Here is an 18769-nt window from a genome sequence, read left to right on the forward strand (position 1 = left end):
ATTCATTGTCTTGTCACACAATGTTTTGAATTGTAATTCCTTCTGCTGTTGTAGCTCAAGCAGACACATTTTCTTTTACTTGTTCTTTAATGCAAGCCCAGAAATATTACTCCAAAAGGATGGGTTTTGAGGAGCTAAAAGAACCAAGGGAATGATTAAAATTTGGCCTTAGTGGTTATCTGTGGTATATGCTTACCTAGAGGCTGTCTCTCACTGCTGTAATACTTGGAGAAAATGATTTTCTAAATAAGCCTGAAACAAAATGGCTATTCAGGAAGTAAAATAAAGCAGTGCAATAGCTTGTATTCTTTTGTTATGACATGATGGTAGTTTTGTTCTTTCTCCCAGTGTTCTAATAAAAGAATTTCAAAAATCACCAAAACAATCTATTTCTGTGAGAGGTTTTGGTTTCTCTTCCCCACGAGATCCTGGATTACAATGACACTGGTGATCTAAAGTAAAACGTCTGACCTGAGGGGTGATACTACAATTTAAAAGATATTATTAAAAGTCAGATACACTCCTTTCTTCAGTGTTGATCTTATATAGACAGTTTTTCTATCAAATAATGTGTCCTCCTATAATAATACTAAAAATCATATCAATTACTCTGGAAACAAAAATCACAACATTTAAGATTGTTCTCTAACCATTAAATAATAATAAAATAAATGCTAAAAGTTAAATATTGGAAGTTGTAATTAAGCACACTGCTCTACAGAATTAAGTTCCTAGGAAAACTACCTAAGAAAAAAAAATCTTCTGTTTTTGATAAAGTTTCTGATAAAAAGAGGAAACTGCTGGAACTGCAGTCCTTTTTTTCTGGCAATTTATAAATAGCAATCCTCTGTTCATACCTAAGTAAGCATATTTAGCTAACAGTTCTGATCTACCTGAACTATGCAGTTTAGACCACTTTTGATTTCAATGGAAGTGTGATACTTGCATGTAATAAAAAAAAACCCCTCCCAGAAAAATGGTGAAAAGATCCTGAGTACTAAGAGTACAAGTATTAAAGAGTGATAGGAAGAATATTGAGGGGAATTTTGGTTTGTTTCTTCTTGCTTCTTAAATTTTCTTTGAAGTTGCTAAGTATTTTTTCCTGCATATTACACCATCAGCTTGAGCGATTAATAGTTGTTAAGTCTCATGGAAGGAAAATATTGGATGTTAAAGGCTCCTTCATCTATCAGAGAAAATCACAACAGGAACTAATGTTTGAATGTTAAAATCAAATCCATTCAAGTTAGAAATAAAGCATCTTTACTGTTGCCAGTGTTAACAATTATAGAGAGAAATGGTGCATTCTCCACCTCTTGGTATTTCCAGATCAGTCCTGTATGTTTATTTCTGAAAGGTATGATTCAGTCAAACCCATTTATTACTGATGTGACTACAGGAGTAATTGGGTATATTGTTTAGCTTGAGATACGTGCAAAGGCAGACTAAATGCCTCAGTGATTCCTCTTGATCTTAAAGTATTTTATTAGACAAGTCTTTTCAAGTGGAATATAAATATTTTAAGAGCTGAGGTTTTATAGAATACCATTTTATTTTTATTTTTGAAAGTATCAGCTTCTCCCCTAAGGCAACATTTTACCATAAGCACATTGTACTGTATGTTGATAATAGTTTCTGGTTTTAGTTTTCCCCTTTAAAATTGGCTTCTACTAACCCTATGATAAAATAGGCAGCTTGATTAAATTCTATCCACTTATAATGATCTTGCTTTAGATATTTATATTAGATTTTTCAGGATCTTTTCACTTTTTGGATTACATGAATCTGAAACAGCTCTGAGCCCCAAGCTGGCAGTGGTATGGAAGGAATCCACTATAACATGGTTTGTTTGGATCATTGCTTTAATGCAGCTACAGAGGCACAAGGTTCACAAAATAGATGGAGAAAGCTTAGGTCTGTGTCTCAAGGCCATATAGACCATAGAGCTTCTTGAAACGTACCTTTTGTTCCTTAAGAACTTTCACGTTCTGTTTTTGTTATATTTCTACTGCATAATTTTTAGGGCCTTTAGAAAAAAGGGGTAGAATTTTTTTCCAGAGAACCACAGGATGGCTGAGTTTGGAAGGGACCTACAGAAACCACCTGGTCCAAAACCCTGCTTAAAGAAGTGTCTCCTACAGCAGGTTGCTCAGGGACAGGTCTAGTCGGGTTTTACATATCTCCAGGGATGGAGAATCTTTGAATTCACAACTCTCAATTTGCTAAGACCAAAAGCTGATTAGGTGGCTGTCTGAAATATCTTTCTGAAAAATAGCAGGAACATGATTGTTCCCAGTTTTCAAATTCTTCTCAGGAATCCCCAGCCATACTTGTGCAGCCATTGTGGCTCCCTGTCCCCAGACACAAGTTACTCCCAGTCTGCACACACAAGTCTGACACAACTGTGGCCACACAGACCCCACGAAGGGTGGTGCCTGTACTGACACCTATAAATGCACATATAGCCCTCACATAGCCATGTTATGGCTCACAATCAGCCTGAACCTGTTCCTCCTCTCTGTGATCAGGAGACACAAAACTGCTCACTAGCTATCTGTTCACATGAAACTGGCTTTGTCATGTTTCCTCTCTATTTTCCCATTTTTGTTCATCCCACTTCACCTTGGGTACCCCCTCTCCTCATCTTTGGTCCTTACATTAGGTGTACCATAAATTTTTTTGAACATTCCTACAATTAACTTGACATATCCCTTAATAATTATTACACAATCCATGAACCCTCTTCACCACTCCACTTTGTGATAAATACTGTACCTTTGGAGGTAATAACCTCCTTTTATTCTGAAGGTCTCAGAGAAATAGTTTCTGCTGCTTACTCATCTCAGTGGGACTCACACCAGGGACAATAATTTTCTCTTGATAGCTTTAGAGGCAGCTGATTCAGTGTGCTCTAATTTTCACTGATTAGGTTTTCACTGATTATGTTACTGTGGGTCTTCCACTCATGACTGTTCCTTAGATCCTTGCTGGGTCTCTCTGTTCAATTTACTTATCCTTTCATCACAGACTCTATAGACAGCTTGCTTTTAAATGACGCAAATGTGGAACTTTTAAAGAACTGAAAGAAAATTTCAGATTTTCTTCCATCAGCTTGCTTTACCTATTTAAGGAAGGAGCTACCCAGTTTGGACTCTGAAATAATAATGTATCTTTAGCTTTTCATGCAAACCATAGGAAGGATAGTATGGGGAGTTCAGCTGCCTTCAGGTTTTCTCTAATCTGTACCAGAGAAGCAACATCTGATATTAAATTCATGTCTCTATGTTCAGTATTGCTGGATTTGTGCACTCAATTCCCTGATGGTCTCAAGTTGATCAGATATAGCACAGTTGCATTTCTGTTCTCAAAGACCATCTCATAGAGCTCTACACAGGCTTTCTGCAGCAGTGGAATGGCTGATATGTGATCTGGTATAATGTCTGTATGGAAAAAAAGTTAGCTTTTCAAAATTTTTTGATTCCTTTTGAACAGACAAAGTGAATTTTTCAAAGCTTTGTCAAGTACAACTGACTTATTTTACTCCCATCTTTGGTACCTTTCTACTTAATATCAGATTGACTGTTTCATGGAAGTGTAGTGTAAGCTGTAGCTCTGGAGAGTGAAAGTATGTGGGTATAAGAAGTAGCTGCTCTTAGGGAGTGTGAGAAACTATAAAACCAGAACACTGAAAGTAAGAAATTTGAATTTAAAGAGAAAAAATGTACTTCACCGTCTTTCCTTTAATTCTCAGAAAATATCTTCCTTGATCTCTCACTCAATATTTAGTGCCCACATAGATTGCAGATAAATTAATCCCTTCACTTCAAAGTAATAGGATGCTAAGCAGGATTTAAAAAAGGTGGTGTATGTTCTACTTTAACCATTGAGTTGCCACTTACTCTTTTTGGTTCAACTCATGTCAACAAATTTATTAAAGGTCATTCACTGATTAATTAATATCATTAATTTTTAATGCTCTTCAGGATCATTATTTATTCATTATTGGCTGTGGCTTCTGAAATGCCCCCTATTTGACTTTTATATTTGACATTGGTAAAATATGACACAAGGTTACTACTTATCCTGCACATCCTATTTGGAAAATAAAGTAACATGTGGTCATTAATTTTAGTTTCTATCTGTGAGTAATGAAAATGTTAGTAAGTTTCAGGGGGTGAGTGGCTGAAATTAATATAATATTTAAAGTTAGAAGATGCTGATTAAGGGATAACAGGATGACTCTCATTCCTTGCTCTTTCAAAATTCATCTAATTTCACTGACTTCAGACCCTTTGTAATTGCTCATGGAGAGTTTGATGTTTCATGAAGTTAGTAGTTAGATCACAGGACTGAAACACAGATAGGGATCTTCAGTGTCTGTGAAACTTGTGTCATAATTGTGTTACACGGGCAGGAACACATTATTGTGATGCTAATATTTTTTGCTCACCAGTTTAACAGAGTTTAAGGTATTGAAAAATGACTTACTTTCACTTCTTTTATATATTATAAACTGCTTCAAATATGATGAAGTTTGTTTAAAGGATCCCTTCCGTGCTTCAAATAATTCTCTTTGAGACAAATAGACAATAGCAAGCAAGTACCTTTCTGATGCTCTATGTAAAGTCATATTCATTTAAAGGATAAGCTGTGATAGTATATATACTACTAATATATATATACATATATACTAGTTAAAAGACTTCCTAGTTGGTATAGCATAATGCATCAAAGAGTCCATACAAGTTAAAAGAAAGTGATTATGGTTTTAAAACCTAGGCAACTTTAGGTTGTGTCCTTATTATGACCATTAACAGTGTGCTAGCACTACTGTTTTTATGGGGAGAGACAGAGCTCTGTTTCCTGTAAAGCCTGATCTGCTGTATGTAGCAGAATGCTGCATATATTCCTAATATTAGAAAAAAACTGCAGGAAAAAAGAGGCCACTTTCCCAGTTATGCCTTTCAAAAGTGAATTTTATTCTTCCTTCTGCTTCAGAGCTCCTACATGATCCTGTAAAAAGTATCTGCAAAGACTCGTAACTTAGTCATGTGAATGAGATTCACCGAGGATTGGAAAGCCACATCCCTGGCATGAAGACTTTTGGTTACCTGTTATCAGCATCACCAGCACATTGGTACACTAGGTGAAAATATGGTTTCACTTCATCTACTGCGTGTGCATCCTCTGTGTTTCTGTTCTGCAACTAAAAGTTTTGTAATTCAAAGAAGTCTTCTGAATTTTATTTAACAGATTTTATCACTCTTGCTCCTTTTGAACTGCCTGGAAAATCCTTAAAGAGAATTTACAAAGCATGTTTATTGGATACTTGTTACAGATGGGAAACTGAAGGTCATGTGTCCTTTGTACTTAACCTTTTGTGACTCCTGGCAAATTAATACTTGAAGGAGAGCCCTATTTTAGCTGACTGATTCATCCTTTTCTTGTGTTATCTTTGTGTGGCTTTGAGACTTCTTTTCCTGCTTGGATGGAAAACCCTCACTTTGATGATAGTCAAAAATTGTCTATTTACTGGGTGGTGCTTACATGCAGTATAGACCAGGAAATATAAAGTTAAACTAGGAAACATTATAAAGTTAAAACAGGAAGACTTTAGAACAACCTTAAGAGAAAAAGGAAAACTCGATTTGGATCAGAAGGCCTATTAGTTGCCCAATGTGAGAACATACTTTTTAGCAGATCTGAATGTCTACAGCTGCTATATTAAAACAGTTCTGAAATGACTGAGACCTGATTTGCATGTATTATGAAGATGTCTCTGACTAGTTAATGGTAAAAACTAATTTAGTTTTTCCAAGGCTTCAAATTTTTGGCTATTTCATGACAGAGTCCAGGTTAAAACAGCCCTGCTTAAGGAAGTGGAAACTGAAGGGTCATAAGTGGTGTTGGAATGTTTTGGAAATGTTCATTTCCAAATGTTCAATTCCAAATGTTTTGGAAATTTTCATTTTCGTGAGTTAGTATGTGAAAAGCAGTTATCAGATAGAAACTCCAGGCAGTACAGGGACAGTTTCTCAGAAAAAATCTGAAATTTATGATAGGAATTTGTACCAAAATTACTAAGAGGTTTATAAGTTATAGGATCACTTTTCCACCATTGTATAGATAAAAAAAAAAAAAAAAGCAAAACAAACAAACAGCCTCATATTAAAGGAATGAGTATTTCTGAATTTATTATATTAAAATGAAAAAGAAGCATGGAATTATTTTTGAGTGTATTGTATACATGTTAGTAAAACATTATTTAAAAGGATTATTACATATTTTGTCTGTAGTGCTCATTTCTCTGATGGAAGTGTAGCTGATGACTGAAATGTTAAATTTGTTGTCATTGAGAAAAAGAATTTTCAAAGAAAGCATGATATTCTATAGGAAGCATGAAGAATTCTAGCTGTCTGTGTCACCATAACATAACTTTATGAATTTATTTGTGGAACTAACAAATAGATTTTTCATTTAAAATGCATCTCTACTGAAACAATGGACTACCAAAGAAAATTTTAATCATTAAATGAGTAGGATTATAATAAAATGATTTATAATTATACTATCCTCATACTTTTAAAAGAAACTTGTTCTTATTTAAGGTTGTTTATTTTCAAAATTACCATTATAATTTTTAAAATAACATTTTTAACATTTTTATTACAATTTGAACGAAGAAACAGAGCTAAATTGTTCACATTTGAATGTCTAGCAACTATATTCTCCACTGATACATAAATATCTATCTTTTCTTCTCAAAAATGGAATTTGAGCATATAAATACCAGAAATGAGTGGCAAATATTCAAGCTTATAATACTTGTGCACAAGGAAAGTACTAAGGGCTATTTTTTGGAATCATCTGCCAACAACAGGCTAATATATCTCATATCATGCTGTATCGTTGTGTTACTTTTTTATGATTCAATATTTTGCTCTACATTGCTAAAGTTGCAGCTCCAAGTTATTCTGGTAGCTGTCTTGGATACCAGAGGTGGTAACATTCTGCTGTTTGACATCTGCATCTCTCAGGGCTGCACAGAACACCTGTTGCGTGCTGGCATGCCAACAGAAGGAACACTGCAATAAATAGTGCTTTACACTATTGTGTGCAGTGCTGTAAAGTTTTCAGTGAGCTGTTTTAAGTCAGTGCAAAAGGCACCTACTGAAATTCGGAAGGGACATCATCATGTCAATCCATTCTACATTTTTTGTTCCTCCTCCAGTCTATTTAAAAACAGCAGGGATTTTGGCTTGTAGCTATGGGTTCTCAGCTAGCTCCTCTTGGAGTAGGTATTTCCCTGATGTACTTCCTGGCTTTCTTTCTAATTTTTGTATGTGTAGCTGTATACACATAAAGATTGTACACAAATGTTTGCAGGGTTCTTCTGGGGTTGCCTGGTCCTGTTTCAGGCTTTCAAATCCTTTGCAATGGTGCTATCCTGAAGGATGGCAGCATAATGAGCATGTAGATAGGTGAGTCAGACTCCCTCTCTGACAATTACTCTTGGAAAGGAGGTTGCCAGAGAAGCCTTGCTGATGAGATTAGTGGAAGTGCTGATACTGGCTCTGTTAGCACGACACACCTGCACAAGACCTGTTATAGTATCACTGCAGTTCACTTTTACACAGAAAAACATGAAAAGAAATAAAATCAGCTGATCAGTCTATTTTTATATTTATATACTTCACCTCATATATAATGGTAAGATTATCAAAAAACATAAGAAAATGCTTTATCTAGGAAACAGTTGATACATATTTGTCAAGTCCTCAGATCCAAATTACAAACTAAAGGATCCTTTTAGTTTCTATGCTACACACAAGCTACAGATTTCAAAGCTTACCACTGTTGTAAGGCTGTGAAAGAGGCAAGTTTGTACGGAGAGTAAAATATATTGTATAGAGGTGGTGGCCATGTCAGGTTTTGATCTCTTTGTATGCCAAGAGCTTTCTCAGTCTGAGACACTTAGACATCTATTTACCACTAACTCCAAGTGATATTCAGGGCCAATTAGGAGCCCTGACCAAGGTGTGTACAGAGCATGCTGAAACCATGGCAATGAGGTTCACACAGAACATGATGTGATGTCTGCTTTTTAGTGTCAGATATCCTTTTCTAAGCTTTAAGTTAGAAATAAAAATTCCCTAGATGCTCACTGATCTGGATGTAAATGGATATTGAGTCCTTTAGGCTGCATACTCAAAGTGGCCATATGTGGTACAAGCTGTGTCATTCTCACAGTTCTGAAAATTAAATGATATCTTGCAGCTGCATACCTGAAGAGTCCCTGTTCTCAGTGAAGCCTTTATCTGTTCCTTTACATCCAACGAAATAATCTATGAGCTTCACACACTTAACCCATTTTGTTGCCAAATTCGTAATTTTTGAAGAAAACTTACTTTCTCAGTCTCCAGCAGTCTTCGGAAGAGACTTTGCATAAATAAGATTTTAAAAAAGTAGACTTGCATTGTCCTAGTAGAACAGCCCCAAACCCCACAAATTTTGGCTAAGCATTTTTGTCAAAAGACTAGCAATAACATTGATACTGATGTCATGAAAATTTCACTACTTATCACCTTTGTTTAAACTACCAACTCCACATGAAACAACCGGATTTGATGAGAAGACAATACTATTGCAAATTGTCATAACAGTTGACTTAAAATGAATGAAACAGAGTAAGACAGAGTTTTCTTACCAGACTCAGTAAGCCTGACGCACAAAATCATTTTAAAATGAGAGTTCCACAGATCAAGACAGATCTCAACATGAGCAAAAACTGACTGGCAAATTAGGCTAATTTTTAATCTAGATGATTTTGGCTAAATAATTAGCTAGAGGATTAGGTTTTAACTCCAATTCTTACTGCTCAAGCTTTGGGGATTAAATACAGGCAAACTAGCACTACTGGGATCTTCAAACCTTGTAAGTAATAAAATATCACAAACACAGCATTCTGGGAAGGAAATACCACCTTTTGCATGGAGGTTTTTTGATGTTGTCCTAATTCACATTTACTGTTTACTTCAGCCTGAAAAAAAAAGTTAATTTTGAAATCCTTTGTGTCTATAGACATGTTAACTGGTAGTACAGATGCTAGGTTTTATTTTTTTCTTTTCTTTGATACAGTAGTGCTGAAATTTTCTTCCTTTCTAGAGTGAAAGTTAATTCTTTGTGTGAAATAACAATAGCAAATAGAAAGACAGGTAATTATCTCCAAAAACATGAACTGATTTGTTTGAAACCGAACACCTATGGACTAAGCTATATCAAATTTAGACAGTGCTTCTGAAAACTGTGGATGTATAGTAAATCACTAGCCTGAGGGCATGCAAAGCCTGAAAGAACAAAAGCGATGTCCCATTTTACCTGTAACAATCTGCTATAAATGATTCTTTAAGTTGCAGCAGCATTTTGGATTGTAGGAAGAATAAGTAGTGCTTGGCATACCTTATATGCAGTGCAGAATTCTTTATCATTTGCTTTAATAGGAAAGAAGGTAATCCTTTGTGAAAAGACTCTCATTTGTGAAAGTGAAATGGTTAAAATGTTACAAAGTGGATGATTATTCTTAATTTTTGGATTATTGTAATATGGCAGCTCTGTTATCTAGCAAATCCATATGCAAAAGACAACTGACCAGAATATTAAATATAACCTCTAACTAGATAAGAGACCCCTCAGCTCCATAGACTTTTTTTTTTTTTTAACAACTACTGGAGCTAAAATAGATCTCAATTAGTGAACAAAAAGATTTCTCAGGGTTTTCAGGAGAATTGTAATAGAACGTGAATTCAATGAGGATTAAGTCCAAATTCTGCAAACGGTTTTAGGAGTAAGAACGATGTATCCTGAAATCTCACCTTCTCCTAGATTTAGCTGTCTGTGTGAAGTTGGAATTCACAGATTTAATTGGACTTAGGCACATTATCTTCTGGGTGCCACAAAACTATTGGCATTTCTCCTCTACCGCATGGTGCAAAGCAGCAGGCTGGGGTCTGTGCTATGAACAGAGCAGCTGGCAAGGGCAGAGGGCACAAGTAGTTGCACCCAGAACCCTACAAATGGAGTGGGCACTCTGTCTGCTGTCCCCTTGCAAAGGGCTGAGCTTGCAAGAATAAAGCCATGGTGATACCATGCTGGGGACAGACTCTCCACCTTGAAGGGGTTTTGGGCATTAGTCACTAGGCACAGCAGAGAAACAGGATCTCATGCAAAACCTGGAATGCAGTTCCCTTGTATTCTGATCTGAAGGTTTTCTTTGTATTTGCAGATATCCTGTATCTTCTTCTGCATCACATCACAGCTTTTGCACAAGGACTGCAAATGGTGTCCACTGACTGGAGCCAACAGGCTGGTGGGCTGAAACACTTTTTGCTGCAGAGAAGAGATTAAACTTGGACTCCATTAAGAGACTGTAGTTGGAAGGTATAACTTTGGGCTGAATGGCTTTAAGGAGTTTACAGGAGACCTTGTGGTAATGATAAAACTGATGTAGTCATTTCTATTCTAAGCTTTAAAACTGGAGGCATGTAAACAGATATTATATCAAGAAGAAGACAAAATTAATCTGTAGCTATTGATTAAAGTTTCTGCAGACATGAAAAGAAACATAAAAGTAAATAAATGTTTTTTTATTAAACCTTTGTCCTGTTAAATGACAGGAATCTACATTCAACTAGCATAGTGTGATTTACTCTTATGGTAACAAGAAAACTTGAGGCAGAAACTAATTTTCCGCATCCACTGAACTTGCATTCATGTGAAAAAATCTAATGATTGTAATAGAAATACCTGTGGGAGTAAAATTTGCTGCAGAGTACGAAATGTCCAAGAAGGTTTAACATATGCAATGTAATATTCAGGTATTATGGAATATCAGCTCATCCTATGAGCTGTTGTCTGTTTTCTCAGTAGTTCCACTGAAGCTTGCAAAGAATGAATGTTTTTGTAGTTTTCAACCTCTGTGTGCTCAGTTCAGAGAAGAACTAAAGGCTACAACTCTTTTCTTCTGTAGTTGTTAAAGTAGTGCTCACTAAATTCCAATGTGCATTAAGAAAATTTGAACACAGTTTTAAAAATATTTGCTTTACTACTTAGTTAAAAAGAAGTGAGTTTTAATTACCTTCCCCCTCCCCAGGATTCATTGTGCTTACATGATCACTTCCTATAGTTCTGCTGTGATGGCAGTAATCTTCAGTATGGAGGAGATCTTTATTGCTGTTTTCCATGCATTTACATCTTAAGGCAGCAGTTTTATTGATTTCTTCAGACTTGAATATTAATGCTGACTGTAAGCCAAATCCTGCCTGTCTGACATGCATACTGTTGTAGAGAACTTAATGGAAGTAACAGGATTTGGCCTTTTCTAATTTTAAAACCTTTGAGCTTTTCAATGTTATACATCTATTTATTTATCTTTGTTGTATTTAAAATATGCATGATATTGATTCAGTTGACTATACCAGCTACAGGGTCATTGCTGTACAAATTAAATGGGGATAACTCAAATAGTAGACTTCTCCCTTGAAAGCCAGTCATTTTTGCCTTGGATTTATATGCACTTCCTATATGATACATTGAAAGTGCCACAGAATAGAATATGTAAGTGGTGTAATATTTAATGATTATCTCTGTAACAAGATATTTATGCATATTTTATAGTTATTTTTATATTATTTATAAGAGAGGTTTGTATGCAGAAAGCATTTTTGCTAACCATATTCTCTGTCCACCTGCTGAAGCCAGGTATTGTTAGTGTTGCTGAATCTCCTGGCCTGCTAGAGTTGAACATGCATTCCTAGTGGGCACATGAATTCACAAATCCTGGTTTTATATTTAGACTTCCAGCTGCACAGATCAAAATTAACAGAAACATGCAGCACTGAAAAATCCCAGCACTTGTGACTTCATCCTCTTACCCCCCATGCCTGACAAAGATGAAGATGCATTAATGGGAATAAATATACACATGCAAGGTGGATCCCTCCAACAATGGTTGGTTGCACGGTCTGTGCAAAAGCTTCCTCTGGATCCCAGGTTTTCTAGTTTCTGACACCTGTGAACACAACTTCCAAGGCTGGTACACACACCCTTGCACACACAGATGCAGAGACACACAGAACCTGCACTGTGGGTCCCTTAGTAGGGACACTCAGTTTCCCCAGTGACTGACTTGTGGTAAAGAAGTAGAAACGGGATTAAATATGAAGACAAGACAGACTGTGGTGATGGTTACAGGGCATGGCCAGGCAGGTAAACAGAGCAACTGGAATATGGATATATAGAATTATTATTTACAGGTGATCATCCTCTTTTATCACCTTATTCATCTATTTTCCTATGCTTATTCCATCAAACACTTTGATTCTTCTGTTTCCTCCCCCTTTGTTCCCTCCCTTAAATTTTTCATGATAAGTCTTATGCAATGTCAAGAAATTCCTCCTCTTCATCCCACCACAAATATTGTGCCTCCCTCAGTCTGAGGAGTGCTGTCCCGAGCTCCACTGGGATGATGCTCCCCTGGAACTCCAGGTTGAGGCAGGGAGCAGGTGTAGATGATGAGGTTACTGAGTTTCCCCTGCCTGACCCTGTGCCTCACACATCTGTGTGGGCAGAGAAGCCTTTTCCCCACATAACTTCACAGATATGTACAAGTGAACTTGCATCCTTATCACATTGTCTTTGAATGTGACAACAGCTTATTTCAAACAGCAGAACAGGAGAGAGATGAATAAAAAAGCCAGAGGACATCATACACAAAAATTTCCAGCAACAATACATATCAGTGGTTGATCTGCAACACCCCTGCCTCCCTACACCTCTTAGCAGCAACAGCTCTCTTGGCCCTGCTGACAGACCTGTGACCACAGCAGTGCTAATGGATACCACTCTAATTCACAGGTAGTGTTCATGGGTTATAATCTGCTCTGACACTACACTGTGTAGTGCATATTCCCTGTTCAGGAAAATGCCAGTTGCATTCCCTTCTACATAAAAATTTCAGCATCTCTATTTCTCCACATAGGAAGCTGAAAGTCAGTTTGCAGCTCAAAGGCAGGAATGCATTACTTAAAATTACAGATCTTTCTAGCCACAGTCCTTGCTTAAAATTATCTGTGGTGAAATGGAATGAACTATTTGAGAAAAAGTAATTATTTTATGCTGTGTATCTGCTCAGGTTTACACGTAGTACCCCTTGGTGCCTACAAATAGATAAACTAGGAACATTGTTATCTACCTAATTTAAAAAAAATTCAAGTTTGTAAAATTATCAGCTAAGAGAATAAAAACATTGTGTAGGTTGCATCTTTTATGCAGTCCCTCTGGAAAAGTTTTAAAATTGCTTTTGTTATAAATCTGGCTAGAGGATTTATGGGAAAGAACAAACAGGAATGAATACTGTTTAGACCTTTAAACTCAGTGATATTTTTCTGAAGAGTGGCAATAAAAGCATGATGACATATCATAAAAGGAATAAAAGGAAGGAGAAATTCCCAACGTCTTTAGACCTAGGTCTTTTGGCACCAAAGGACTGTTTTTGTGAGATGAGGCAATGGTGAGTCACAAGAACTGGCTATAGAATACTTGAGGTGAATTTTGGATCTTCCTGTGAGCATGACCACAGTCCTCTGACTTAACTTCAAGGCCACCTTATATGTTTTTAAATAGTAGTATACTTCTGAATTTTCAGGCAATAATAGTTATTTATGATACTTTTATGTTGTTACTGCAAATAGCTAACAAAAGGGCAATGACTTAAACTCTCAAATAATCTTTTTTAAGGCTTCCTGATATGCTTTATCCAGGGTTTCTAGAATATTTAGGTGTTTTGTTGAGTGCAGAATATACTTGACAGCTGGTTTAATCAAGAGGTGTGCTACGAGAGCATTTCATACAAGTTTAAGGGACCAATCTAAATCTCTTGAATTAAAGATCTGACACCTTAAATGACAGCTGCTGAAATCAGGCTGGGAAATTCCTATGTATTCATATATATATCCTTCCAGATTTTTCCTGGTCCTCTGTGGTCTGTCAGTACCTGAGCAGATACAGTTTTAGAGTATAGAATAAGCATCACATTTTCAACCAGATCTTTTTATTTCTATAAACGGAACACATGGAGTTGTGTCCTATTTCAATTAGTGGGATAATGAAGATGGGAATTGTTTCCTCTTTGTCACTGTTTCTCTAAGTCACATACTTCTCTGTTTTAGAGGCACTTATTCCTTGACCAGTTAACTAAACAGGTGCTATTCCAGGGATGTACCACCAACATTTTACAGAAGCAGCAGCCCACTTCTGAGGTTAATCCTGCAATTAAATGCAGTTACACATTTTTTTGGTTCCAAAGGAAGTTTTGTTACACATAAACCAGATGTCGAACAGAAGATATCAAATTGGGAGCCCTAGCTGTGCACTTTATAACAATAAAGTTGAAACTAATGTTTGATGCTTCATAATATAGATGTGGTGATGGTGTTTCATCCAGGGACCAGGTCAAAGCTAGTCTGAAGGGAACTCACAAACCATGCAGGGTGTTTATGCTGGGTCACATGGCCACCTGGTTTTGATTTACTGATCTTCTTCTGTTTTCAGTATTTAAAACAATACTTGTTTTAAAATATTACTTTTTAACTGCTATTTTTCATCATAAAAACTGTGCAAAAAGCTGTTTTTCACCCAGCGTATGAACACGGATGTGAAGATACTGAAAGCAAAGCACTGTGTCTTTGATCTCTCCTGACCTAATCTGTAGCTCCCTTGACAGTTAGGGAGATAATGGACAATCTTTGATGAATTTGTTCCTGTCTCACTGAGATAGAAAGTCAATCCAATTCTCCATTTCTCAACTCTGTGTGATAACAATTAGTGCCAATGTCTTGTCAACTGTGTGCTCATGCAGGCTTTTCATATGGCAGTCACTATATATTGAATGAAAACTATACAACAAGAAGGTAGATAAAAACTGGTTCAATATTTTAGGGTCAAGTACTTCAGGATTCAGTGTCAAACAAAACCCAAAAGTGAATATTAAGTTATTGTTTCCCTAAGAATATGGAAGTGTTCTATTTGAATGTTATGTGAAGGTCATGCTGATCTAGCAACATTTTAAATAATCATCAAAATTATTATTGAATATTAAAATGTAGGGTAGAGTACATATTTTGAAGATATATCACCAGATACATGTGACATACATCAACCTATTAAACACATCAACCTATAAGCCAATTCACAGAGAAGATGCATACTGCAGAATGCAGCTCTTTAGTTTTGCTGTGAAGGTATAATGAAATCCTGGGATCTTATTTCAAGGTAAAGCAAGATAAATTCAAGGTTGAAAAGGAAAGTACATATTTCGAAAAGTAAACGTAATTAATCTTGACAAAATCTTATCTAGGGAAGTTGTGGATTTTCACTGCCTGAAAACTTTAAATAAATTCAATGTCTTACAAAAGAGATATTCTAGCTAAAAAGGGAGATATGAGCTTATATGGATTATAATGGAGTATTTCTATAGTGTGTGAATATCAGAGGCTAGACTGGATGACTGTCGGTTCCTAGGACTCAAAGACCATCAGCTTGTCTGCTATTAATTTAATCAAGATTTGTGTTCTAAAAAAAAGAGGAAAAAAAAGAATTTTTCACTTTTTGTCTTAGTAGACAAGGATTTATAGTGATAGATATTTACTTTTAAGTTAGAGTTCTTTTGTAGGCAAACGTTCTTTATTAACAAAGTTCGGCAGTGACAGGTTGCTATTCTGAGCTGATTAACAAAGTGCCACCAAATAATTGGTGGGCTGCTCTGATGTGCATAAGAGGTTCAAGTTTCTATAATACTTGGAATTAATGAACAAACTATAACTGGTTATTTGGTTTGTTCTTCTGAGGTGGAAGAGTAACAACTTTAACAATGTCACAAGTCTTGAAATAATGCAAGAGCTAATAAGTAATTTTTGCAATTATATAATTACTATTTTTATGTGTTTAAATTACATTATCATTTATGCATTCATTCTGCAATAGTACTCAAGTTAATCAGGTTAAAATGGGTTAATTAGATTAGGGTTTTATTATGATAAAAAGCCAAAAATATTTCTGAGCAATTTATGTTACTGGACAATTCTGATTTTAAAATCAGACCACATACAGAGGAACAATAACCAAATAAGGGTGTAGAAGGGAACATATAAGGAAATACAAACAGCGTGTATGCATATAAAATGTAACATATGTATACAGGTCATACATGTATAATATAAAATTTGTAAACTTTCTACTTTTTTTGTCTTAAAGAAACATAGAAAAGCCCTTAACATTCCATTGAAATTTTTCAAAACTTTCAAAAAAATGAGGAGAACTGACTTGCAAATTTCTTTGAATACAATAGAAAAAAACTCCCCCAGCTCCCAGGAGATTTCTTGGCAAAGGACAGTTTAGAGAATAGCCAACAAATTTGAACACTTGAAAGTATTGCGGAATAATTGAAGGACAGGGAGAGGAGAAGCATACAGACAGAAAATTTTACCTTAGATTTGTGAGAAATGGAAACAAAAATATTCAGACTACGTAAACATGAAAAACATTTTTGAATTTTACTTATTTTCAAGTTTGTTGGCATTAAATTTGAGACATTCTGCAACAAGTGCACAAGTATTTACTGTTTGATTAGTAGATATATATTGCTAGTGGCTTTGACAGGGGCTAACATTGTGAAAAAACAGATTTTAAACTGTAGGAATGTTTTTGACACAGACAGAGTGGATACAATCATATGTATTTCAACAGAGCACCAGATATTACAACCAGTAGAGGTCAATACTATACATTATATTGAGTATTGTATTGCAAGCATAGTTAAGCAATATAAAACATCAAATATAATTCCCACTGAGTTTCAGAATAGTAATCCATAAATTATTCTGGGATTTATAATGTTTTTGCACTACTTGGTTAGATCAAAAAACTGTAATTGCTGGGTAAACTCAAAGCAAATTTTGACAGTTGCCAAAGGCAGGATCTCAGAAAGATTTTAAGTTCTTGAAGTGGAAGAGCAGCATATTTTGAAGTCTTAGTCTAAACCTGTGAGGTCCAGAGCTCCCACAGAGCTCTTTCTTGTATTTGACAGGTCTGTAATCTGTAAGCACTTCAGTTCTTGACCTTAAAGTTGTCCAGATGCTTAAATCACTGTTACAGCAGTTGTCAGAAGTATCTCAATCCTAGTAGTTCAGCAATTGAGCCCTAACTCAGGGATCCAGAAACTAGGCACCTACTGCCTTCCTCCTATGATCTGCTAAGCTTCCTCAGACTTACAGGTTACTGAGCATGCAGTGATAGTGGCTGCTTCCTTTTAAAGCATACCTGGAGAATAAATCTCCCTTTTCACTCAGAGATTTGGTTATTTTAATATGACAGCGTGAATCCTGGTTAATTTCCTCCTGTACTGAAAAAAAAATCTTAATACTGCTTATCTCTTTAGACTCACCAACTTGGTTGAGACTTTATGAACTTCAGTGCATGTGTTTGTGAACTAAAATGCTTTCAACCACAGATACTAAACTTATGTCTTTATGATGAATTCCTAAATGAAAGGAGCTAGGAAAAAAAAAACAAAACCAAAAGCACAAAATAAGCTGACATGTAATCCATACAGCTTTTCTGAAGGAGAAGAGTTTTGTATGTTTTATCCAATGATGACATGATGTCAAATAAATGTGGGTAAGTCATTAGGACTGTGCTGCATTCAGCAATGAGTTTGAACTCAGGTGAGAAACTGCTGAATTTGTGGAGAACTTGTGTAAACTATCTACTACAAAGATCCATGCTGTCAGAAGACTGCCAGGTTGCTAACATAACTTTTATCTGAGAAAAAAGGACTTAAAAGGAAATCCTGGAAATATGGGGTGAGTCTGACTTCTATTTCTTGCAAAATGATGATCTACAAAATGGAATAACATGATGAAGCACAGGTGTAATCTCATTGTGTTTGGTGCCAGTAAACGTGGAGTTCTAAAAGAGTAAGAATAAGCAAGTGGGTAGAGGAGAGGCAGAAGACCTAATGTGTATGGATTTGGAAATTAAAATCTTTGAGAAGCCTCTACTTAAAGGCTATGTAACAAATTTATTTGCTATTAGTGTGGAGAAAAACTAATGGCTTAATAGGATTGCAAGATGAAGGGTAGGCCACAGCTTAATTTTATATCTCTTTTGAGGAGGAAGAAGAGTATGGATCCCCATTTATCAGTGATGTAGTGATGTGTACATTTTTATTCAATATTTTCACAGATGACCTTGAGAGAGGGAATGCGTAATATTTGCAGATATTACTGATGTCTTTCAGGTAGTTAAATGTGACACTGATGATGAGAAACCTCATAAGAAGACCAGTAAACTCAAGCATTGAGTAAAGAAATGCAAGATGATAATTTCTGTGACTAAATAGGAGGTAATGGAATTTAAATCATACTTTAAAAATGGTGAACTTGAAAGAGGAAGTTAAAATTCAGGAAGAATCTTTTGGGCTCTCTGGAAGTCTTCTGAAATCATCAACTCAGGGTGCACTTTGTTTTCAAGAAGTAACAAAATATTTGGCATGATCAGGAAACATACTGAGACTAAACCAGAAACAAACATTTTTTTTCTCTGAAAAACATTAATGCACTTGATACAGTGCTTTTCCTTGCATCTAAAAAAGGCTATAATGAAGCGAAAAATGATGCATAGAAATCAACTTGTCATGATTATGGGAATGAACTTT

General features: G+C 35.8%; 1 long non-coding RNA gene across 1 annotated transcript in view; it reads left to right on the forward strand.

Annotated features, from left to right (window-relative positions):
- The window catches only part of LOC134552516 (uncharacterized), a 51100-nt gene extending 40361 nt beyond the window's left edge, over nt 1-10739 (forward strand). Inside the window, exon 4 of the long non-coding RNA XR_010080890.1 lies at nt 10283-10739. This is a non-coding gene — a long non-coding RNA (uncharacterized LOC134552516). The remainder of the gene's footprint in view (nt 1-10282) is intronic.
- Nucleotides 10740-18769: the final 8030 nt, after the last annotated feature.

This window comes from Prinia subflava, chromosome 7 (assembly GCF_021018805.1).
Source record: "Prinia subflava isolate CZ2003 ecotype Zambia chromosome 7, Cam_Psub_1.2, whole genome shotgun sequence".
NCBI classification, from domain to species: domain Eukaryota; kingdom Metazoa; phylum Chordata; class Aves; order Passeriformes; family Cisticolidae; genus Prinia; species Prinia subflava.